At 37.4% G+C, this 21,588-nt stretch overlaps 1 long non-coding RNA gene across 1 annotated transcript in view; it reads left to right on the top strand.

Annotated features, from left to right (window-relative positions):
• LOC131279007 (uncharacterized) overlaps positions 1–17,706 on the top strand; it is a 57,493-nt gene extending 39,787 nt beyond the window's left edge. Inside the window, exon 3 of the long non-coding RNA XR_009186351.1 lies at positions 17,404–17,706. This is a non-coding gene — a long non-coding RNA (uncharacterized lncRNA). The remainder of the gene's footprint in view (positions 1–17,403) is intronic.
• The last annotated feature ends 3,882 nt before the right edge of the window (positions 17,707–21,588 follow it).

The raw sequence follows: 21,588 nt of genomic DNA, 5'->3' as shown, positions 1-21,588 counted from the left end.
TATAGGGTCTTTATCTGCCATTGCAATATCATTCAGAACAATTCCACTGCCTCCAAAATGTGCTATATTCCACCTGTTCTTCCTCCCCCTCCCCTCAGCAACTCTGGTAATCATATCTTTATATCAATGTTGTAAGTTCTTTGCTACAATATAATAATTCTACTTTGATTGGGGGTTGTATTCCCCCTTTATATTGTTCATTCCTCAATTTTGAGGCTTTTGGGATGATGTTGCCACTTGGCTTCATATTGGAAGAGGGCTTAGATCTTATGGGGCAGATGGAAAGAACTGTTTTGCTGGCAGTTGTATATACTCTTCAGTTTTGGGGGATGGGAGTTGTCCATCCTCAGCATTTTGATAGTTGTCCTGGGCAAATCTAATGGACTGGAGAGTGGGTAACTCTGCTGAGTATCAGGGTTCAGCTGGCATATAAACAGACTAAAGCCTTAGGTCTCTGGAACTTGTATTTAATGGGTATAATGCTAATTATTAGGTTCAAATGAAAGGGATAGAAACCTTAAGTCTCTGAAACTTATATTTAAGGGGTATAATGCTACTTATAGGTTCAAATAAAAGGGATAGAAGAATTGCCAGTAGGGAAATTATGAATGAGTCTAATTCCTTATATTGGGGAAACAGAATATTGTATCTTACAGAATAAGGTCCGCTGCTGGAATGCTGATTTCATGAGTATGTGCCTTGCCTGTAGTGACTGGATGTTACTAGAACCCTTGGGAGCACTCCTGTTTGAGGCTTTGTTTACTGTGTCAGTTAGTGAGATCTGCCTGAGACATGCATAAGCATGTCTGAAATGAACTCCTGTCTCACTTTTAGGTCTCTTAGCCATAAGAACTCTTTTGTATTTAATGTTTTCCCCTGTATTAGGGGTCTCTAGGGAAATAGAACCTATGGGAGATATCTGTAAATAGTATGAGATTTTATAAAACGGTCTCATGCAACCGTGGGGATGCACAAGTCCAAATTCTGCAGGACAGGTGCAAACCCAGGGCTCAGATAAGAGTCCTCCTTGAATTCCTCAGGAGATACTGGCTGCCTGCAGTAAAGATTGGGATTCTCGCTGTGAATGCTGGAATCCCTTCTCCTTTTAAGGCCTTCAGCTAATTGGATTACATGTCACTCATTGCTGATAGCAGTCTCTGCAGTTGATTGTAGAAGTAACCAGCCATCTATGCAATCAACTCACTGATAATTAAAGTCAATGTCATTGTATTACAATTATCCCAGTACTTGGTTGACCAAATAACTGATACCATTACCTGGATGAGTTGACACCATAGCCTAACCATCAAAGTCTACCCCTTGTCAACCTGGCAGCTTTATTATCACCTTAAATCATACTTGGTCTGTAAATAAAAACAACAGATTCATACATATATATGTATATTTCTGCCTAACACTATTCAACTGTACTACATAAATCAGAAACACGCTAATTCCCTCCACAATAGGGTGCAAGTACTTGGGTAGTATTCACTGTTAAACTTCACATCCTTAAATAGTGCGACATAGAGCTGTACACCTTATTTCATATAATAAGGGGAAAGGCTAGGGAAGAAAACAAAGATTCATTTTATGTATATATACAAACATACTCATAACAAAACAAGGAAGGAAGATTCATGATTACAGTTCTTATTTCTGTAACTGGTCATGTGATTGAAGTTCATATTTATCACTATTTTCTTCCACTATCCATTCCATGTTCTCTTTACCATTAACCAGCTCCTCAGCTGGCTGTGGTTCTTTACCTGGTGGGATGACCCAAACTTTCATTCCTGAAGATTCTGGGCCTTTTTTAGTCCTGCCTGGATTGGGTTGGTGCAGTTTTCCATTGTATTTAATCACAGGTCATGGTAGTATTAGGAGCCACCCTAGGGGATCTCCTGTATTCCTATTTCCCCTTGATAGCAGGATCAATTACCCCAGGAAATAGTAATTTCCTTCTTTGCCTGTTAGTAAAGAGGCATGAGGAACCCAAAGTGGCCAGGTGGCAGTCTTAACTTCCAGGTCAGTGGAATCATTGTGTTCCCTGATGGAAGCACTCCTCCTTTTGGCAATATGACCCACAGACAAGCAGAGTTTCAGGTTGCGAAAAAGGAGGCAAAATTTTTTCCTAGTGGATCACTCAGGGTAATAGCTAGTGGTGTCACTCCCATTTCCATCCTTGATTCCTGGACCTGTGAATCCTGGCTATGGGAGAAATAGTACCTTAGAGTGAGTTAGAGCATACACAGCCTCCTGGAGAAACTTGCCCCAGCTGTGTGAAGTATTGCCACCTAGTTGGTGCCAGAACACCGTTCTAACAATCCAGCTTCTTCAGGATGGTCATGAACATGGTAGGGCCAGTGAATTCCATGAGTGTATGCCCATTCCTGCACATCACTTGCTGTAAAGTTAATTCCTTGATCAGAAGCAATGCTATGTGGAATGCAGTGGCAGTGGAAAAAATATTTGATAAGTCCACAGATGGTAGTTTTAGAAGAACCATTGCCTGCAGGGAAGGCAAACCCATATCCATGGTGTATGTCTATTCCAGTTAGAACAAATTGCTGCTCATTCCATGATGGAAGTTATCCAGTGTAATCAACCTGCCACTAGGTAGCAGGCTGATCACCTTGGGGAATGGTGCCATATTGGGGACTGATTGTGGGTCTCTGCTGCTGGCAGATTGGGCATTCAGCAGTGGCTGTAGCCAAGTTGGTCCTGATGAGGGTGGGTAAGTCTATATTGCTGATCCCTTGCATAATCTCCATCCCTACCACCATGGCTACTTTGTTCATGAGCCCATTGGGCAATGACAAGAGTGGCTGGGGAAAGAATCTGAATGCTAGCCACAGAGTGGGTCATCTTATCCACTTGATTATTAAAGTCTTCCTCAGCTGAACTCTCCCTTATGTGAGCATTTAGGTGGGACACAAATATTTTCAAGTTTTTTTGGCACACTCAGAAAGTTCTGTTCACATATTCTTCATTACCAATTTTTGAATCATGTTCTTCCAAGTCCCTGACCATCCACCTAAACCTTTGGCAACAACCCATGAGTCATATATATACCACTTCCACTTTATGATGGAGTGCTGCTATGCATGCCAAATTTTATGGTTTGGTGGGTCAGACAATACCCAGCTCATGATAGGCAACTCGGGTCTCATGGTTACTTGGTGGCCTGTAACCAAGCGTTTGTCAGATAGATAGCTGCATTCCAGGTACCAGCAGATGTGCTGATTTGCTCAAACAATGGCACCACATCTGGAACAGCAACTGTAATTGGCCTGTAACTTAGTTCAGTGTCAACTAAGGCCCAGTAGCTGGCCAAAAGCTGTTCTCAAAAAGAGAATAAATATCTACATAGGATGGTAGGGCTTTGCTCCGAAATCCTAAGGGTCTGCATTGGGATTCTCATGTAGGGGCCTGCCGAAGGCTCCAGATGGCATCTCTATTTGCCACTGACACTTCCATCCCATTGGATCTGCTGGATCATATGGCCCAAGTGGTAGTGCGGCTTGTACAACAGCCTGGACCTGTCACAGAGCCTCCTTTTATTCAAGTCCCCACTCAAAACTAGCGGCTTTTCTGGTCAATTGGTAAATGGGCTAAGTAGCACACCCAAATGAGGAATGTGTTATCTCCAAAATCTGAAGAGGCCACTTAAGAATTGTGCCTCTTTTTTTTGGTCATAGGAGGGGCCAGAAGCAAGAGCTTATCCTTTACTGTGGAAGGGATATCTTGACATGCCCCAAATCACTAGACACCTAGAAATTTCACTGCAGTGGAAGGACCCTGTATTTTTGTTGGATTTATCTCCTATCCTTTCTCACACAAATGCATTACCAGTGAGTCTAAAGTCATTGCTACTTCTTGCTCACTAGGTCCTATCAACATGATATCATCAATATAATGGGCCAGTATGATATCTTCTGGGAGGGAGAGTTGATCAAGGTCCCTGCAGACAATATTATGACTTAGGACTGGAAAGTTGATACACCCTTGAGATAGGACAGTGACAATTTATTGCTGACATTGCCAGCTGGAAAGCAAACTGTTCTGGTGGTCCTTACTAATGGCAATTGAGAAAAAAGCATTTGTTAGATAGATAGCTGCATTCCAGGTACCAGCAGATGTGCTGATTTGCTCAAACAGTGGTACCACATCTGGAACAGCAGCTGTAATTGGCATAATCCACTGTCATCCTCCAAGATCCATCTGTTTTCTGCACAGGTCAGATAGGAGAGCTGAGTGGAGATGTGGTGGGAATCACCAACCCTGTGTCCTTCACATCCTTAGTGGTGGCACTGATCTTTGCAATCTCTCCAGGAATCTACTATTTTGCTAGGTAGAGGTAGTTCCTGTGGCTTCTTTTTGGCCTTTCCTATCATAATAACCCTCACTCCACAAGTCAGGGATCCAATGTGGGGATTTTGCCAGTAGCTGAGTGTATCTGTTCCAATTACATATTCTAGAACTAAGAAAATAGCTACAGAATGGGTCCAAGGACCCACTGGATTCACTGTGAGACATATCTGAGCTAAAACCCCATTGATCACCTGATCTCCATAAACCCCTACAGACTTGTGTACCACAGTGACATTTTGGGTTTTCTGGAATTAATGTCACTTTTAAGCCCGTATCTAGTAATCCCCCAAATACCTGATCATTTCCTTTTCCCCAGTGCATGGTTATCCTATTTAAAGGCCATAAGTCTCTTTGGGGGAAAGGTGGGAGGAAGAATAACAGGATAAATTTTTGGCAGTTTAACAGGGTCCCTCCCCAGGAGTACCTGGCATTCCATTCATTCATGGTGCTCTGGTCCGTATCCTGTCTCAAGTCTGGCAATTGATTAAGGGGCTGTGATTCTCTGTGTCTGCAGTTCAGTTTAGGGTTTTATTTACTTGATCTAGAACTCTTCCACTTATACAGATCAAGTCGTAATTTTGTAGACTGCCTATCTATTTCACTTCTAGGTACTCCAGTACTTCATTCCTTTTTACAGCTTTATAATATTCCATCATATGTATATCACTCATTTTATTTATCCATTCATTAGTTGATGGGCACTTGGGTTGCTTTTATTTTTTGGCAATTGTGAATATATATTTTAGCACAGTAATATTTTTAAAAAAGAAGCCAGATACATAAGAGTAAAAATAGAGGATCCCGTTTATATAAAGTTCCACAATATGCAAAATTAAACTGTGGCTCAAGAAGTCGAAATAGTGGTTATCCTGGGAAAAAGGGAAATGATTGAAAGGGCATTCATAAAAAGGCACTCCAGCATTCTGGTAATGTTCTGCTTCTTGTTCTGGGTGCTGGTTACACAAAGTACAGTCACTTTGTGAAAAGTCATTGAGCTTATATTTATGAGCACTTTATATATATATATGTATATAATCTTGATTTTCTCCTCTGCTTACTCAGTACTAGCATATAGAAACAATACTGATTTTTGCATGTTGATCTTGTACTCCACCAATTTGTTTATTAGCTCCAGTAGCTTTTATTGTAGTTTTTTAGGACTTTCTGTATATAGGATCATGTCCTGTGGAAATAGTGAAAGTTGTGCTTCTTCCTATCTAATTTGTATGCTTTTTATTTTTTTCTTACCTAACTTCTCTGACTAGAACTTCCAGTAAAATGTTAAATGACAGTGGTGACAGTGCACATCCTGTTCCCAATCTCAGCAGGAAAGCTTTCAGTCTTTCACCATTGATTGTTTTGTTAGCTGTGGATTTTTCATGTATTCCCTTTATCATGTTGAAGAAGGTTCCTCTCTTTTTTTAAAAATATTTATTTCTCCCTGCCCCCCCCGCTCCCCGACATTCCCTGCTTTCTGTGTCCATTTGCTGTGTATTCTTCTGTGTCTGCTTGTATTCTCATTAGGCAGCTCCAGGAACTGATCCTGGGACCTTCTGGAGTGGGAGAGAGGTGATTACTCTCTTGTGCCACCTCAGCTCCCTGTTCTGCTACATCTTATTTCTTTTCTCTGTGTCTCTTATTGTGTATCTTGCTGTGTAAGCTCTCAGTGTCAGCTGGCAATCCTCTGTGGGGTGCCATTCCCATGCAGGGTGGCACTCCTGTGTGGGGTGGCATTCCAGCATAGGCTGGCACTCTATGTGAGCCAGCTTGCCACATGGGTCAGCTTGCCCTCACTAGGAGGCCCTGGCATTGAACTCTGGACCTTCTATATGGTAGGTGAGAGCCTAGTTGGTTGAGCTGCATCTGTTTCCCAGAATGTTCCTTTTATTCATACTTTTCTGTTTTTTTTTTTTTAAATCAAGAAAGAATGCTGGGTTTTGTTAAATGCCTTTTCTGCATCAATTGAGAGGATCATGTGATTTTTCCTTTTGTTTTGTTAATATAGTGTATTACATTAATTGGTTTTCTTATGTGGAATCACCATTGCATACCTGGGATAAAACCCACTTGATCATGGTATATTATTATTTTCATGTACTGTTGGATTCTGTGTTTGGGTATGTTGAAGATTTTTCATCTATATTCATGTGAGAAATTGCTCTGAATTTTCTTTTCTTGTTGTATGGAATGAGTTAGGTAGTGTTCCCTCCTCTTCAATTTATTGGAATAGTTTGAACAGAATTTGTATTAATTCTTCTTGGAATGATTGGTAGAATTCCCCTGTGAATCCATCTGGTCCTGGGTTTTCTTTGTTGGGTGGTTTTTGATTACTGATTCAATCTCTTTACTTGTAATTTGGTCTGTATAGGTCATCTATTTCTTCTAGAGTCAGTGTAGTTTGTTTGTGTGTTTCCAGGAATTTTTCCATTTCATCTAAGTTGCCTAATTTGTTGTCATACAGTTGTTCAGTTGTTCATAGTATTTCTTAAATTACTTTTTATTCTGTGGGGCCAGTAGTTATGTCCCTTTCTCATTTTTTATTTCATTTATTTATAACTTATCTCTTTTTTTGTCAGTTTAGCATAGGACTTGTCAATTTTATTGCTCTTCTCCAAGAACCAACTTTTGGTTTTGTTGATTCTCTCTTGTTTTTTTTAATTCTCAATTTCTTGTATTCTTCTCTAATATTTGTTATTTATTTTCTTCTACTTGTTTTGGAATTAGTTTGCTGGGTTTTTTTCCTAGTTCCTTGAGGTATGTATTTAGTTCTTTGATTTTAGCTCTCTCTTCTTTTTTATTATAAGTGTTTAGGGCTATAAATTTTCCTCTTAGCACTGCCTTCACTGTATCTCCTAAGTTTTTTTAATATATATATTTTTAAATTTATTTTTAAAAGATAATAAATCACACAAAATGTTACATTAAAAAATATAGGAGATTCCCATATACCCCACTCCCCACACCCCCCACTTTCCCCACATCAACAACTTCTTTCATTAGTGTTATACATTCATTGCATTTGATAAATGCATTTTGGAGCACTGCTACAGAGTATGGATTATAGTTTACATTGTAGTTTACACTCTCTCCCAGTGAATTCAGTGGGTTATGGCAGAGCATATAATGTCCTGCATCTGTTTCTGCAGTATCATTTAGGACAGCTCCAAGTCCCAAAAATGTGCCCATATTACACCTCTTTTTCCCCCTCCCTGCCTTCAGCAACTCCAGACATTGATTGTCTTCACATCAATGATATAATTTCTTCCATTGCTAGAGTCACAATAATTCTATAGAAGAATACCAGTAAGTCCCCTCAGATCTATATTTTATTCCCCAATCCAGAAGACTCTGGGATGGTGATACCCACTCTACTTCTTAATTGAGAGGGGGCTTCTCTAGACACATTGATCTCTCTTGCAATTTCTTCTTTAACCCACTAATTGTTTGAATATGTCTTTTGTATTTGTGGATTTTTCAGTTCTCCTCCTGTGATTGACTTCTAGCTTCATTCCATTATGGTCAGAGAAAGTGCTTTGTGTAATTTCAATCTTTATAAATTTTTCGAGGCATGTTTTATAACCAAACATGTGGTCTCTCTTGGAGAATGATCCATGTGCACTTGAGAAATATATATATCTTGCTGTTATGGGTTGCAGTGTCCTATATACATGTTAGGTCTAGTTCATTTATCATATTACTCAAGTTCTCGGTTTCCCTGTTGATCCCCTGCCTAGATGTTCTATCTGTTTATGAGAGTAGATATATTGATGTCTCCATCTATTATTGTAGAGATGTCTATTTCTCCCTTCAGTTTGCCATATTTGCTTCACATATTTTGAGGCATGATGGCTAGGTGCCTAGATATTTATGATTATTATTTCTTCTTGGTGGATTGCCCCTTTTATTGATACATAATGTCCTTCTTTGTCTCATAAAGTCTGTATTGTCCAGTGGAGGTTTAGCTATGTCAATTATTTTTTGGTTACAGTTTTGTATGGAATATTCTTTACAACATTTACTTTCAACTTATTTGTCTTTGGATGTAAGGTGAGTCTCTTTTAATGGAGGAGTTTAATCCATTAACATTCAATATTATTATTGTAATATTATTACTTTAACAACGTTATCCTTTGGTTTTCATATTTCTTCTTTTTGGTCTCTCTTTTTACCTTTTCAATACCTTTATTGATAATTCTCACTTCTTCACTCTATTCCATGCCTCTCTCCTGTTTTTCCTTTCAGACTGTAGAATTCCTTTTAGTATTTCTGCAGGGCAGGCCTCTTGTTGATAAATTCTTTCAATTTTTGTTTATCTGTGAATATTTAAAATTCTCCCTCATTTTTGAAGGACACTTTCTTCCATGAAAGAATTTTTGGTTGGCAGTTTTTCTCTTTCATGATCTCAAATATATCATTTCATTTTCTTCTCACTTCCATGATTTCTGATGAGAAATTGGCACTTAATCTTATTGTGGATCCCTTGTATGTGATGAATCACTTTTCCCTTGCTGTTTTTAGAATTTTATCTTTAGCATTGACATTCTGATTAGTATATGTCTCAGGGCAGGTCTGTTGGGATTTATTCTGTTTGTAGTACATACACTCATAAGCATTGGGAACTTTTCAGCTATTATTTCCTCAAATATTATTTCTGCTCTTTTTCCCTTTTCTTCTCCTTCAAGGATACCCATTATATGTACATTTGTGCATTTCATGCTGTCATTCAAATCCCTGAGACCCTGTTCAATTTTTTTTCATTTTTTCTCTATCTGCTCTTCTGAGTTTCAATTTTCCTGTTTTCTAGTTCACTAATTATTTCTTCTGCCTGTTCAAATCTGCTGTTGCATACCTCTGGGTTTTTTGTTTTGTTATTGAGGTACTGGGAACCGGAGATTGAATCCAAGGCCTTGTATGTGGGAAGCCAGCACTCAACCACTGAGCCACATCAGCTTCCCTGAGTTGACTTTATCATCTGTTTTGCTTGTTTGTTATTTTTTCAGGAGGCATTGGGAACCGAACCCAGGACCTCCCATGTGGGAGGCGGGTGTTCAACTGCTGGAGCCCAATCCACTCCCTGTAGTGTATTTTTAATATCTTTTAATATGTTTCTTCCCCATAATTTCTGCTGTTTCTTTATATACTTTCAAATTGTTCCTTATGATCACAGTGTCTTCTTAATTTCCTTTCTCCCTTTAACTTTATTTTCCTTCATCTCCTTGTATTGATTTAGGAGGTTTGTTTGAATATTTTTATTTAGTTTTCCCAAATTCTGTGTCACCTCAGGTTTTAATTTGTTCCTTTGACTGGACCATATCTTCAAGTTTCTTAGTATGGTTTGTGATGTCTAGACATATGATAATATTGTTGAGTTTGTTTTGAAGGTCAGTTTCTACATCTTGCCCAGGGTTTTATTGTTGGTTGTTTGTGTTAAGGCTTTTCTTTGACACTTGGTTCAACTTACTGTACACTTTTAACTGATCTGATTCTTTCCCTGTATATGTGGTGCAATTTTTAATATTACAGTTTTTGTGAATGTTTTACCCCCAGGAGAAAAATTCCTTTCTTCCTTTCCTCTCTTCCTTCTCTGAGAATCTTTTTTGAGGAAGTACTGGGGCTTGAACCTGGGACCTCATACATGCAAATGAGCACTCAACCACTGAGTAACATCTGCTCCACAATGAGAGGTGGTTTTTTCATTTGTTTTTAGGAGGTACCTGAAATCAAAGCCAGGACTTCATACATGGGAAGCAGGCAGGCACTCAATCATTTGAGCTCTATCTGCTCCCCTCTGGGAATCTTGATCTGTTCTGTTTGTTTCAGTTTTGCCTCTGTAGTTTCATTTACACTTCTTTTGTTGTCTCCAGCTCCCCCTCCCTGGAAGGCAACTCTTGCCTGAAGGTCATTCCAGAAAAGACCTTCTCAAGACCATATTTCCCCACCCAGACATGGCCAGGAATCCACAAAGGGATCAATGACCAATTCCAATGTGTTCTGGGAAGGGGATCAGAAAGGTTGCCAAAATTCTCCCCAGTGGTTTCCCAAAGCTGTGCCTTCTGGCCTGTCCATCAAATGCTGCCCTTTAACAAACTGTTCCCACTACCTCAAGGAGGTGCTTTGTCTTTAAATCTCCACTGCTTCCACCCCTGTCCAGGGTGCAGTCAAAATGGCTTCTGCTGCCCTTATCCAGGGCATGTCGAAACAGTAGCATAAAGATGGGACCCAATGATTCAAATTTGGTAATCAAAAGCCACGATCAGTGCTCTGCCATGCCTATTCCTGTTTTGGGGGAAAGGATATTTATGTTCCTTTCAGCCAGCAGCAGGTAGCCAGGGACTTGACCCCAGGTTGGCCCACCATAAGAATGGGGGATGGGTGTCAGCAGCTGCGGCAGAGAGAGCTACTCACTATTCTTTACTGTAGTTTATCAGTCTCTTCCTCCCTCTCTTCCCTGGATGCTGTTCTGGCCTCTGGAGCCCCAGAACAGTTGTTTCAGATAGTTCCTGCCTGTTTAATAGTTGCTTTGTTGGAAAGACCGAGTGTTAGAGCTCCCTACACTGCCATCTTCCCCAGAAGTTTGTGCCTTGCTTCTCTTTTGAAATCCCATTTTGTTGTTGTTCTGACCTGAGGCAACCACATGCCTTTTCAAAGAAGCATCAGAGTGAAACTAATATCCTACAGATCAGTATCAGGATATAATATGGTCAGTGATGTTGCCAGAATTTCTCTCAGTTCTTGGCTAAACTACATAAAATGAGTTTCAAGAGTGAGCCAGCTTAGTTAGGCCAGTAATTTATTAAGGAAGGGAGGGAAGATAAATGGGAGAAAATAACAGATTACAGGTCCCAAGTACAGGGGAAGGGGTTGAAAAGAGATAAAGAGGGCTGATTTACAGATTACATATGCCCAGGTTTTACTTGTGTGCTGTTCCAGGCAAGAACAGGGGAGTCTTGTTTTGGCCCTTACCTTTTAAACCATTAATTATTCTTCCCCTTTGCTACTGTCAGGGGAGGAGTCCCAGCAGTTTGCTGTTTTGATTGATTACCCCACCCATCAATCCCCTGGGAGGGCCCAATGATAAGGCCTCCTGGAGAAGATCCCGGTCTTCTCCTGTCTTCCAGAGGAAATCTTGTTCTGAATGAGGTTTCTCTCAAGGGTCTTCCAGCAGCCATCCTGGGGGTACCAGTGGCCACATGGGCATCCTGCCAGTTTCCAGATTCATCTATTGATTCCCTTCCTAGCCTGCCTCAGTGAGAACATGGTCAGTTCTCTAGGAATTTTATACAATCTTTAAGTATTTGTAAGTACATTTTATCCATATAAATTCAACCAATAGAAGGTTAGAAAATCTCTTTTAATTTTTGTATTTCCCATGAAATTCCTAACATATCAGAGGAACCCAAAGATTTTTAGCACCATATTTTTACATGATGAAAGAATAAATCCTTTGCAACTGTTTGAAATAAAAGATATCTTTTAGGGTTTGGTTTTGTGAAGACAAAATACAAAAGTTGTCAGGTTTAAACATTATGTTAAACAGGAAAATGGTCCCCGTAAAACAATATTTATTTCCCTATTTAACCAAAGTGACAATAAAATAATGAAATAAGACTTAATATGATTATAAGAAAAAGTCTTAATTCCTTTAAATAATAGAAGACTTGTCTTCTAAAACAATAAAGGATGGTAAGGTCAACATAAACATTAATGAGGATGTTATTCTAATATGACATAGAATCTTTGTCTTATAAGCAGAATACTTAGATGGCATTAAAACAAACAAACAAAACAAATAGAAATAACCTTATCAAATATTATTCAGCACTGACCACAACAAATAAAATTCATTTCTATGAACCCTCCACAACTTTCTATATCCATTCAGGCTTTTTCTTACACATTCTTGCTTCCCATTCTGTGAAAAACAGTAATTTTATTTTGGGAAAAATCTGTCTTTTTTCTTTAACAAAGAACATCCTGCATACTTTACATACCTGCCACCTTAAGTTACTAAAAAGATCTTTGAAACTGTCTTCAAACATCCTACAAAAATAATTATATTTGAAATAAAGTTTTTAAAAATAATTCAGTTACATTAAACAGAAATTAACTTTTTTCATAATTTTAAGATCTAATAGCCATAATGCAGGCTTATTTTATCAGTAAATCTGTATAAATTTAGGGAGAATATACCCAAGTAGAATAAAATTTTATGTTTGTATTGCAATTAACATGGTAGTACAGAGGACATAGCTATTTTAGTTACGGTTTTCAAAAATATTACTTTCCTCACTTTGCCATTTTATTAGTATTCCAGTGAGATACAGTATGAATAATTTCTGAAATAGTTTTCTGGAGGCAATTAGGGAGGACTGGTTTAAAGCTATGATTTAATGTCAGGCTTATAAAAGTAGCCAGCTTCTTTCCATTCTTTTTTGTCACTTCTTCAAATAATTTTGTACATCTAGATTTCTGTATGACCTTCACCCGCAGTCCTTAAATTAAATGGTAAAGATATCCAGGCTCCTAAGTCTGAAATAAGACTGAATTATTTGTAATACCCTTTGAGTCTTCAGTAGGGTTTGATGAATCTTATCGCTATAGAAGGGGAGGTTGAGTAAGCCAGGACATAGACAAGGAAGACAGGAAGAGTCTGAAGGATATAAGTTTGATGTCCCTAATTCCTGGAAATCCAGGGTACCAATTTACATATACATCTGTGTGTATTTTTAATATTTTCATATGTATATATGTAAACACATATATGTATATTAGCACACATTTATTTTTAAGCAATTTGAATGGAGGTCTCCTAAGAATTTTTTTATTCTTAATTTGATATTACCATTTGGAGGTAGGAAAATGTGCATCAAACAGACAGACGCAAATAAAAAACCATGTAGCATCAGTTAAAATCTTTTTTTTTTAAAGATTTATTTATTTATTTCTCTCCCCACCCCGGTTGTCTTTTCTCTGTGTCCATTTGCTGCGTGTTCTTCTTTGTCCACTTCTGTTGTTGTCAGTGACACGGGAATCTGTTTCTTTTTGCTGCATCATCTTGCTATGTCAACTCTCCGTGTGGGAAGCACCATTCCTGGGCAGGCTGCACTTTCTTTTGCACTGGGCGGCTCTCCTTATGGGGTGCACTCCTTGCACATGGGGCTCCCCTACGTGGGGACACCCCTGCGTGGCAGAGCACTCCTTGCGTGCATCAGCACTGCGCATGGGCTGGCTCCACATGGGTCAAGGAGGCCTGGGGTTTGAACCACGGACCTCCCATGTGGTAGACAGATGTCCTAACCACTGGGCCAAATCCACTGCCAGTTAAAATATTTAGCCATGAGTCAGATACAGAAACACAGAAATGCAGAGATATAAAACTTGTTAGCTTAAATTATAATTTTGTACCTTTTTCTGTAAATTCTCATTCTGATACAAAGACATGAGCTTTTGGGATTTATTTTTAGTTCTCTTCTCTTTTACAGTCTAAACTTAAGAAATACATTTTCTGACCATTTTTCTCTAGATTCAAATTTGTATTGAGGCCAGGGAGTATTACAAAAGAATTTCATCTTTTTCTTTTTCATTGGTTCATAACTGAACATAGACCAATGATCTCAAACAAATTCCAAAGGACTATAGTCATCAGTACTGCTAACATTTCTCATGATTATATTTTTCAGCATGCTAAATTAAGGTGTACACAGAATTAAACTGATTAAATCAGAAATACCAGAAAGCAGAACCAGAATATGAAAATTGTATTGTGAGTACTTCAGTGGCTACCTCTCACAAGCCTGGGACCTGTACCCAGCAACCAGAGCAGAGCTAATGTGGAACTTGAACCACAATTTTGATTAACAGCCAATAACCAGAAAACCAAAATGAATTAATTGGTTTCACCAAAGAGTAGGCACTACAATGAAGTTACTCACCAGAAGATGACTGTACCTGTATCTGTAACTCCCCTCGAAATGGAACTGCACAACAGGGCCAGTGACACTGGCAGGAGTACAAGAGAGTACTGTCCATCGAGCCTGTAAAGTAACTGGGATAGGTGGCCGTGCAGGATCAGTGACTGGGCATCTCTGTCCCACAGGAGCCACAGGGCCTCCAGTAAAGATATTTAAGACTGGGATCACCAGATTATACCACCTGAATGGGCTTATTGCCCAAAGCCCACAGAAATCAATGACCTGATACTTGGATTTCAAGAAGAGGGTTTTTTGCAAAGCACCATAGCAAGGAGACAGGAGACAAGCTCAAATCTGTCTCCCCGAGCTGAAGAGGTTTGAGATTCTTAAATGGTTTGGAGAGGGTTGGTCTAGGGAAGTAATACAGGATTAGGTAAGATGACATGGGTCATGGGGCAGGATTAAGTGGAGCCTGTGCTGCTACAAGTTATGCTAGTTAATGCATTGCACTTTAAAAAATGGCAGCTTAGCATGTTGAATGGTTGTGATTTTTACTATTAAAATTAGGTATAGGTAACTTCATAAGGAAGTGCGAGTTCTACGAAAAGGGAAACAAACTTCTGCAAGCTGGTAAGGGAGGGGTTACTTTAAAAGTTGGTTATTATGCAGTGGTTTCAGTATCTGGTAGTAGTAGGGCAAATTTCTCCAGTACTTTCTCCTTTTCCAAAGTTGTCTTTGATGTTCTTAGACCTTGTATTCTATAGCATAAACTTTAGAGTCAGTTTGTCTACATACTCACACCCATGTGTACATGTGTGCAAATTCTACATGAACTTTGATTGGAATTGCATTGCATCTATGGATCCATTTGGGGGATAGTTGCCTTTATTATGATGTTGAGTTTTCTCCTACATGATTAGACCCTTTCCATGTAATCTATCTTTTGTGCTCTTCAATAAAATGTTGCAATTGTCACTATATAATTTTGGTTAAATTTATTTCTAGTTACCTTATACTATTTGTTTCTACTGGGAATCATATTTTCTTTTATAACTGTATCTGGTTATTATGGAATGCTCCTAATTTATTTATCTTATATCAGTTCTTCTGTCAAACTTTCTTATTTTTTCTAGTAGTTTTACTGTACAGTCTCTTTAATTTTCTATGAAGACAATTAAAGTGTTTGCAAATAAGCTTACTTGCTTCATTTCCATTCCTTATGGGCCTGTTTGTTTGTTTGTTTGTTTGTTTTACTTATTTCACTTTGCCTGAACCCTCTATATTAGCAATATTAAGAAAGGGTGGTGATAGGAACCCTTGCCTTTTCTTTAAAATAATAATGTCTAAAGTTTTATCATTAATTTTCATGTTGGCTCAACATTTTGGATAGATAAACCTTCATTGTAAGTCAAAGAAGTTCTCTTCTATTTCTAGCTCGAATGGCTATTGAATTTTTCAAATGATTTCTTGTGACAAGGTTTAGTCTAGATGCATTTTTTTCTACTGCTTCATTTAGTAATAAATTATTCAGGACTTTTATATTATTGTTCATAACTGAACGTGGCTAAAACTTTTCCTTATTTGGCTAATAATTTTACCTTTTTAATTTTTGTGTTAGAATTATACTAACTTTTAATATAAATTAACTCTAAAAATTTTCAGAAAGTATTTATAGAAGAAAGGTATTTTTGTTCATTAAAAGTTTGATAAAGCCTCTTCTGGATACCTGTTGGGGGCCAGGTGGCTTTTTCTCCCTAAGGAGTGAGCTTTTTATTATTGTGCCAACTTTTTAAATGCTTATTATTTTTTGTCCTTTTGAAACTCTAGAGTAAATTTTTATGATTTATAATTCTCTATAAAATGTCCATTTCATCAACTTTTTCATAAAGTTGTTCATAATATTTGTTTATTATTTTAAAAAATGATCATACCATCTGTTCCTGTGCCATTTTTTATTCCTACTTTTAATTGTGTTTTTTCTCTCCATTGGTTAATAGTGACAAAGTTTTGTGTATTTTTAAAGTTGTTTGTAAAGAACTATTCTTTGTTGTTTTGCTAGTTTTTTTCTTTTAGCTTGTTTTCTATTTGTTATATTCTATTCTTTATTATTTTTTCCTTTCTGCTTTCTTTGGATTTACTTATTTATTCTTTGCTTGGTCTTTATCATTAAATACAGAATTCATTTTTATTCATTTTTTCTGTCTTTTTTAGCAACACACTTAAAGTTATACTGTTCTCCTTTATACACTGCTTTAGTTCCTTCACCTTTATTTTGGTATGTTGTCCTTTCATTGATATTTCTTAGTATTATATATTTAAATTTTAATTCAGGTGTTATAATAGTTTATAATTTCTTTTTTTTTAACACAAATTAATGAATGCTCTTTTTAGTTTCCAATGTGCTTGTCTTTTTTATTGTTGATGTTGTCATTCTTGATTTTTACTTTATCACAAAATTTCTAAATCATAGTATTTAAGGCTGCCATAATATATTCTGAGAACTGAATTCTGAAATCAGAGAAAACTCTCTCGCTTGGCCTCTTATCAGAAAGAGTCCATACAGTGAAATTAACAAAATAAGTAGTAACAATCCTATAATAAACCCAGCAATCAAGTCTCATTGTAATGATATTATGATCTTTAATAAAGCTTTAAACAACTTTCTATAAAGATTAAGAATTTACTAATTTATATATTATTGGTAATACAAATGTTTAAGTGAGACTTATGGAGCACAGTATTCTTGATCCAAAAGGTAGACTCTGAAACACAAAAGATTTGTGTTCTTTAGATCCTAATGTATAGGTTTACAAGGTTGTATATATCTACGATTTACCTGAAAAGTACTTTCTTAAATAATATGGCCTTTAGGAACAAAAGAACTACTTAAAAATAAAACTCCTGAGGCTCATCCTGGAGGAAAGATTATCTTTGCTATTTGATTTTGTCAAAGCAGGGGGAAAAGAAATTAATATAGGAGATAAAGATGATATGATTCTAGAATAGAGGGGTAGATTAAAACAATTTCCCTGAGTAGCATGACTTTCTCATTTAGGCTTAATCTTTCCATCTGTGTGTTTTTTCCCATTTGATCATGTCTTGTCTTCTCTTTGTTCAGGAAAGGCTCCTGAGGGAGATGACCCTGTTAAGGAAGACCTGAATTCCCTGGAGACTTGGCCTGCATCAAGTCAGGAAACACATAGCTTAATGACTCGGGAGGTAAAACTCAAGAAGAGGGACCTGTGCTCATTGACTGTGCCTATTACCTAAATCACTGACCCCGTCCTCTCCTCACCACGTTAGCTTTTCCATTCTGTGTCACTCTGATGTTGAAGATGACCCAATTAGGAATTTGAAGGAATGGAAATGTTTTACAACTGTAAAGAAAACAAAAACGTGAAGAAAAACCCTTTCAATTCTACCCTGAATTTACGTATTTTAGTATTGATCTTATTTTGTGCTACTAATAGAGATACATGATAAGTTTCACATGAAGTAGGAGGCATGCGTAGATATAGTGTGGATGGCCTTTTAATTAATGAAGACAGTGTGATACGATGTCTTCAAAGCAGAAGAGTAGAGGAATGTGAAAAATTGGTGGTAATAAGCCTTGCTTTAACATATTACCTGCCTTGTGGAGATACTGCCAATATTACAGAACACAAAAGAGGAAATGCATTCTCATCTTGTGGGTGCCTTGTATTTTTTTCCTTTATCTAATGCACTGAAGCATTGAGACTTCTATGATGATGCTGTCCTCATACTCACTTCCTATACGTTCCTTCATTATTAGAGAGAAAAGTCAGTACCAAGAGCAAACACTGCTTCCCCCAACTTCTCAATTCATTCAGTATCCCCATGCCTGCCTGGCAGTAATGCAGCTTTGAAAAGTGACATGGCAGTTTGGCTCTTCTCTCATGTAGGAAACTGTTCAGTCCTCTGTTATATTTAAAGTCACATTTCTGGATAGGAATCTCTTACTCTTAGGACAGATTTTTAGCTATCAGCCTACGAATAATACTTTTTCTTTGATTACTATGATTTTCTACTTGTAGAGAGATCATTTGAAAGTAAGCAATGTCATAGAATGTCCCAAGTAGATTCTTTATATAACCTTATTCTCTCCCTTCTAGAACCGAGTCCATTATTTATGTATGTATTCTTTTTTTTTCCCTAAATTTTATGGCCTAAATTTTATGACCTATCCTGGATGAATTTTTATATCTTTTAAAGTTTCCTTTTATAAAAGAGTGTCTTAGAATATTCCTGGATGTTTTTTAGGTTATCTTTGGAAAATCTTGCTTTACCAGAATTTTCCTTTCTTATATTTCATGTAGCAATTTGATGTTGTAGCCACTTGTACTGTCAGTTATGATGCTGTCCCCTAGGAATTGTCTAGACTCATAGTCCTGTAGGTAGGTTTTGAAGATAGTTGATATGTTTTTATTCCAACATTCATTTTAGAAGTAACATAACTTAGGCCCAAAGAGCTGTCCAAGATTATACAACTCTTCAGTCATAGTGAAAAGACTTAGAAACCAGGCTCTTATCTCCTAGTATAACTAATTTCACTTTGTACTTATAAATCTTTGGCATAATACAGAGCAGAAAAGCTAATTTTAGCTCCTTGGAAAAATCTGTCCAACCTTTTTGACACTAATTTGATTCAGTGAGCAGTCTCCAAAAAGACCTGGAATCTTGATAATTTATTGTATTACTTCCTGGCATTGTTAGCCAAATCACTATTTCATTCCATCAAAGACATATTAGAGTCCTAAATGAGCCTTCAATTTGAATAGCAACCATCTGGACTGGTTTGCTTCTTTGATAAATATAGTCAAGTTGATTTTGTTGTTTTTTTTATTTATTTTATTTATTTTATTTTATTTTATTTTATTTTTTAAGATTTATTTATTTAATTTCCCCCCTCCCCCGGTTGTCTGTTCTCTGTGTCTATTTGCTGCATCTTGTTTCTTTGTCTGCTTCTGTTGTCGTCAGCGGCATGGGAAGTATGGGCAGTGCCGTTCCTGGGCAGGCTGCACTCTCCCCCGCGCTGGGCGGCTCTCCTCATGGGGCACACCCCCTGCACATGGGGCTCCCCTATGCGGGGGACACCCCTGCGTGGCAGGGCACTCCCCGCGTGCATCAGCACTGCACATGGGCCAGCCCCACACGGGTCAAGGAGGCCCAGGGTCTGAACTGCGGACCTCCCATGTGGTAGACGGATGCCCCAACCACTGGGCCAAGTCCGTTTCCTGAGTCAAGTTGATTTTGGAGCATGACTTGAAATATGTCTTGGGTTTAAATTGTGCTAGGACTTCTCACTCAAGTGGTGTTACTTTTTTTAAGTAAATGAGTTGTGCTCAAATTGCTTTAAAATATATCTAGCTAGGAGGGCAGGGATGGTTGTTAGTGTAGTGGCACTGATAGACTTATTTTCCTCTATTCCATTTCACTGACAACTCCATAGTCCTATTTTGTTATCCTGAAATTAGTTTTTACAGATGTTTTACCAATTAGTGTTGCTTTTTAATTTTCAGGACTAGGTCAACTTTATAACCCATAGCTCATTTCATTTAATTAATTGGTAGATATGTAGTTTAATAAGAAGGGACATTAAGGGGACATCATTTTCCCTTGATATATTAAAAGGATTAAATACACACCAAGAAAAATACAAAGAAAATAAATCTGGTATAACAGTAGTAGTATTAGATAAAATAGACTTAAAAGCAAAAGGCATTAGTGATAAAGGGGTCATCATATAACTTTCTCTTCATATATTTTACACTAAAATGTGTGATAAATTCCAAATTTATTTGTACCTAATAACAACTTCAAAAAGTATAAATTGAACAATGGCAGTATAAGAAATGCCTGTAAACATCCCCTCTTAGAAACAGCTAAATAAAACAACAGGTTCAACTCACTGGACTCTGTGGAACAATTAAGAATGGAAAAAACTCAATGAATGCTGAATTGAAAAACAAATAAAGCAAACATCTAAAAAAGATAAAAGAGAGGCAAGATGTATTTATTGGTCCAGACCTCTTCCCCATTCTCAGATCTGCCAGGTTTATTTGACTCACAGATGTATTCCTGGTCTGGATACTTCCTACTGCAATCATTCACTGCAGTTCCACCCACACCAGCAGTTTAATTGAACACACAAATACAGTGACCAAGACTTCACAGACCCACTGCAGCACTTTAAAGATCTTGACCAATACTATAAATGAACTAGATCCTACGGATATGTACAGAACATTGCATCCAACAACAGCAGAATACACATTCTTTTCAAGTGCACATGGGTCATTCTCCAGGATAGACCACATGTTTGGTCACAAAACATGTCTCAATAAATTTTAAAAGATTGAAGTTATACAAATCATCTTCTCTGACCCCAAATGAATGAAAGTAGAGATCATTAGAATACTGGAATATCAACAAATATATGGGAGTTAAAAGAAGATACTTTCTAACAATCAAAGAGTCAAAGAGGGAAACCACAAGGGAAATTAGAAAATGTCTTGTGATGAATAAAAATGTGAACACAACATACCAAAACTTATGGGACCCACTAAAGGCACTTTTCAGAAGGAAATTTGTAGTTATGAATACCTATATTAAAAAAGAACTATCTCAAGTCAATGACCTAACGTCATATCTAGAAGAGGAAATTCATATCTAAGAAGAGAAAATTAAACCTAAAGTAAGTGGAAAGAAGATAGTAAATTTTACAATGAATATAAATGAAATGGAAAATAGGAAAACAATCTAGAGTCAATGAAACCAAAAATTGCCTCTTTGTCACACATGGGTCACTCTCCAGGACAGATCACATGCTAGGCCACAGAACAACTCTCAAAAAATTCAGAAAGATTTAATTTATACAAATAATTTCTCTGACCACAATGGAATGAAGCTGGAAATCAGTAAGGGCCAGAGAACCAGATTAGGCACAAAGATATGGAAGTTAAGCAACATAATCTTAGATAATCAGTGTGTTAAGGAGGAAATTGCAAAAGAAATCAGTAACTACCTGGAAGTGAATGAAAATGAGAACACAACATATCAAAACCTAAGGGATGCAGCAAAAGCAGTGCTGAGAGGGAAATTTATAGCCATAAATGCCTACCTTAAAAAAGAATGAAGAGCTAAAATCAAAGACCTAATTGCATACCTGTAGGAATGAGAAAAAGAACAACAAACTAATCCCAAAGCAAGTATAAAGAAGGAAATAACAAAGATTAGAGCAGAGCTAAATGAAACTGAAAATGATAACACTAGAAAAAATGCA

This window comes from Dasypus novemcinctus, chromosome 6 (genome assembly GCF_030445035.2).
Source record: "Dasypus novemcinctus isolate mDasNov1 chromosome 6, mDasNov1.1.hap2, whole genome shotgun sequence".
Lineage (NCBI taxonomy): Eukaryota > Metazoa > Chordata > Mammalia > Cingulata > Dasypodidae > Dasypus > Dasypus novemcinctus.
Note: the sequence above shows the minus strand (reverse complement) of the source record. Positions and strands in the feature narration are given on the sequence as shown.